Source organism: Psammomys obesus, unplaced genomic scaffold (assembly GCF_907164565.1).
Source record: "Psammomys obesus unplaced genomic scaffold, mPsaObe1.curated_primary_1811, whole genome shotgun sequence".
Classification (NCBI taxonomy): Eukaryota; Metazoa; Chordata; class Mammalia; order Rodentia; family Muridae; genus Psammomys; species Psammomys obesus.
In genome coordinates, this window is record NW_026596088.1 from 540500 (window position 1) to 545328 (window position 4829).

A 4829-nucleotide genomic window follows, 5' to 3' on the forward strand; every position below is an offset into this window, starting at 1 on the left:
CCCCACTCAGTCCCGGGTACGAGTCTCAGTTCCCCACCCCCACCTCGCCCCAAAGCCCCCGACCCTTAACTGGCCCCTTCCCAGCTCCAACTGCCCAGGGGTCCAGGGAAAGACCCGGGGGCCCCCCACCGTTTCCGGGGTTCAAACCCCGCCCACCGCCGGTTCCCGGGGAGGGGGGGGTCGCTGCAACCTGCCCCCCTCCCCTGGGTCCGCCCCTGTACTGCGGCCCCCTGACCTACAGAGACAGGGCGGGCAAGAGGGGGGTGAAGGAAGCTGCTCCGGCCCCGCCCCCCCAGCCTGCGCGCGCCCCCGGCCTCCCCCTTCAAACGCGCGACCCTCAAGATATTGGGATTTAAATAAAATTTGAATAAATCCTCTCCTAAAATGGGAGGGTGTAAGGAAAGGATGGGGCAGAGGCAGGAAAGGGGTGGGGGCAGTTGAGGTGTCTTAGCACCCCTAGTCCCCTAGCCTCGCGCTTCTTCAGCCCTGGGCCCTGGTCGCCGCTCTCATCCCTCCTCAGCTCCTTCCTCCTTCCTCCTCTCCTCCCTCTCCCCTCCCTCCTTCCCACCTCCTCCTCCTTTTTACTCCCTCCTTCTCCCAAAGGAACCCCGCCCCCTTCTCCCTCCTTCCTCCACCACTTCTACTTTCCAGGGCGAACGTGTGCAAAGCACGACGGGAGTTGTAGTCCTGCAAACTCTGGCGCTACCGTGGGAAAAACGAGTTACTGGGACCAGCCGGCACTACTAAAAAGATGGCGAAAGGCATGCCACGCTGGGAGCCGAGCATGGCGGGAATTATAGTCCAGTAGACCCGAGACTCCCCGTAGCAGGACATAGAAGGAGCAGGAACGATGACTACAAACAAGATGGCCTTTTCCCCCGACCCGACCTCCTTTCCAGGCACTCACACGCCCTCTGGTCCACAACCCTCCGCGTGTGTGATACCTGACGGGAGTCGCAGTCCATCTGCTGCCTTCCCGCTGCCATGTCTACTCGTCAGGAACAATGGAAAGGTGAAAAAGGAACGAGGACTACAAGCAAGATGGCGAACGAGGGCATACGCCTAATATATCGATTTTATGAAGTTGGGATGGGAATAGTAGTTTTCCAGCCTTCCTATGTTCCTTAAGAATGCCAGAACCAGGAGGATAACGAGACTACCATAAAGATGGCAGGCTACCTAACCTTTCCTGGCTGCTTCATTCTACCGCTTGGAGCTCCTCGCCCGCCCGGACTATCAGAATCCCGCACTCAGTGGCGCAAAGCAGGGCGGGAATTGTAGTCTCCCCGGGTCCCCTCCTTTATCTTCTGTCCAAACAATGGAAGTGGGTGGGGCGGGGCCTAGCGCAAAGATGGAGGGTGAAAGAGCAGACGGTGCTATGGGATTTGTAGTCCAACCGATAAGACTAGTCTCGGCGGATATGTTGGAAAGGACTACTGCGGAGATGGCGAGCTAGTCGCTTGCCCTCGGTGCCAGTACCTGCTGGGGTATGTAGTCTCTTCTTTAGCTGTACAGAGAAAGGACGCTCCTGTTGAAATATGTATCAACGCGAACACGCCAAATCGCAGGCGGACGGAAACGGAAAGTCTCTTTCCTCCTGGCCTCCTTTTCTAAAGGGCTTGCAGGGAAATGTAGTCCCAAGCTTTCATTCTCCAGTGGAGGAGACCTGGTGTCACCTGTGGGAATCAGTGCGGGTGAGAGAGAAGTAGCGGGGGTGATCAGGGAGTATAGAAGGTCCGCCTTCTTGGATGGTGAGGATTTTATATTTGGAAAAAAAAAAAAAAAAAAGCAACCATAACCAATACTGCAGCGAGAAGGGAGGCGTGGTTCTCTCCAGAAAGTACACCCACGCTGTTGTCCCTTAGAAAGCCTGGGCATCTTGCACACGATGCTTCCTCTCCCAGACCTTTGCAAATCGATACCTTGCACGTCGTGAGGGCCAAAGAAAGAAGACTTTGGAATATACAAAATCTCCTTTCCGCCTTAGGAAGTAATCAAACCTCAGTTTCTTACCCGAAAGGGGGCATAATACTCACCTCCAGGCAGAATTAGTGTTAAAAGTGTTCAAGAAAGTAACCAGTTCTGGTACGGGGCATGTGGCAGCAGTTATTTTTTTGAGGTCCCTTCCAGCCCAGCCGTTTCGGAAGCCCAGGAATCCATCATGCCGGACAGTTAGCTTCTGGGAAAAGAAAACTGACGAGTAGGCGACCCCCATCTTAACCCCCACCCCTCTTCCGTCCTCATCTGGGTCTTCCAACCGCGTCTACCCTGCATTGTTCCCAGGGGGCGCCCTCTCTCCTTTTAACAGAGGACGCACTCGCTGACCAAATTCGTCAACCTGAATTGTAGCTTTACGTGCCGTGAAGCCTCGTGGCTCGCCTTCGCAGCCTTGGAGGCCTCCCCTGAACCCTCAGCTGCCAATGGGACTGCTTTATACCATCTCGATTTCCTTCTGAGCCCTAGAAAACCCGCTCACTGCTACCCCAAGCCAGTTCCCTCTGCTTCCTTGTCTCCGATGGGTTTCCAGGCCTCCTGGAGACTTGGTGGGTGTGGTTTTTCTGCCTGGGAAGTTAACTCTGGCCAAAACCATGCAAAGTCGCAGTTGGCTAGGCCTACTAGCCTTAGGTAAGCAGAGGCTCCATGCGTTTCACCATTAGTCGTGGCTCCCAGGGAAGTGTCTATCCTTTTTAAATCCACAGTGCTTTTACTTCAACTGGCAAGGACTGATTTCTGGTTTTGATGGGGTTTTTTTGTTTGTTTGTTTTTTGTTGTTGTTGTTTTCCTAGCGCTTTTCACGGGTGGACAAAAGTTGCATTTTTTTTCACTCATCCAGTTGTTTATCCTTCGAGTACCTTTAAAAATTCCACTGCCCCAATAAAGTCTTCCAGTAATTTCCAAAAGGAGATTTGTTTGTTGGCCTTTCCACTGCCCTGTAAGTTTTCTGAGGCTGGAGAGATGGCTCAGCAGTTAAGGGCACTGACTGCCCTTCCAAGGGACCCAGGTTCAAATCCCAGCACCTCGTGGCAACTCATAACTATCTGTAACTCCAAGATGTGACATCCTCTCACATACGTGCAGCCAAAACATCAATGCACATAAAATAAAGGTTAATTAAAAAAAGAAAAAAAAGCGAAGTTTTCTGAGTCCATCTCACAGGTTTTGTTTGGTTTTGTGGTGCTGGGAATCAAATCAGGGATCATTGGTGCTAGGCAAGAACAGCTATGTTGTTAAGCTACACCTCACTCCTACAGGGAATACAGCTAAGTATTCAGCTTCTCATTTGATTCTCCTAAGAATACTGTAAGAGCCCAGCATGGAGGCACATACCTTTAACCCCAGCACTCTTGAGGCAGAGGCAGGAAGATTTCTGAGTTTGAGTCCAGCCTGGTCTACAGAGTGAATTCCAGGACAGCCAAGGCTACACAGAGAAACCCTGTCATGAAAAACAAACAAACAAAAAAAAGTGGGCTTGACAGTGAACACACAGAGAAAGGTTTTTGTTCTTATTCTGCTGCAGGTGGCGACAGTCTTTTTCCTATTGGCTGGGGTCTGGCCTCACAATATTATACAGTTGGCTAGTCTGAAAAGAATTGGTGCACAGGAAATAAGGGAGGAAGGGGAATGGAGTCACTGCTTCAAGCACTGGTCATTGATCCAGGCCATCAAATTCCTAGAACAGAGTAATGGGCTTTTGTGTAAACAAAGGTTTTACAGAGTAGGGAGGAATAAAAAATTGGCATAAAAATCTGACAAGGAGGGGAGGAGGGAGGGAGCTATACGGGGGATACAAAATGAATAAATTGTAATTAATAAAAATAAAAAATTTTAAAAATAGTTTTTAAAAATCTGACAAGGAGAGAGAAATTAAAAAGATTTTAATTCCATGTCCAAAACACAAGTTTTATAGAAAAAACACATATTTGATATGTTTGTTTGTTTGTTTGTACACCACATTCACTGTAGACCAGGGTGGCCTCGAACTCAAAACGATCCACGTGTCTCTGCCTCCCAAGGCATGTACCACCACCGCCCAGCATAGCTGATATTTCTTGAACTCAACTATGCACAGCAGATAAATAATAGAGCCAGAATTCAAACTCAGTTCAGAGCTCAGATTCAGAACTACTGCAACATCCATACGCTGATCAAAACTGAGTTACGTGCATTTAACATGAGCACAGCAGAATTCTCGTGCAAAACTAGATTTCTGAATGTTTTTTTTTTTTTTTTCAAAAATTCCCAAGTCTAAAATTCTGAATTCGTTTGCATTATTTCATAAGGGAACAGCTAGAGCCAAGTACCTGCTTTTGAACAGAATGAGGGCTGTAGAGATGGCTCAGCAGTTCAAAGCATTTGGTGTTGCTCTTGCAGAGGAAGGGGATTCAATCCCCAGCACCCACGCAAGGCAGCTCACAACTGCCTGTAACTCACAGTGAGTTACACTTCTGGCCAGAAGGAGACAGATCTCTGAGTTCCCTAGTGCTCATTTTTTAAACTCTATTTTATTGGGGTCCCTTAAAGCCCTCCCTTCTACCAGGCGCAGTGGCCCTCGCCTGTAATCCCAGCACTCGGGGAGGTAGAGGCAGAAGGATCTGTGTGAGTTTGAGTTCGAGGCCAGCCTGGTCTATAAAGAGGGTCCCAGACAGCTAAGCTTGCACAAAGAAACCCTGGTTCTGAAAAAACAAACAAACAAAAACCTGGAAAAATAAAACCTATTAAAAAAAAAAAAAGCCTCTCCTCCCTTCCAACCCCCAACCCTAGGTTGGAGTGAGGGGTCACAGACCCCTTTACTTCTCCCGGCTGTTTAGGGTTGATAGGTTGGGGGGGGG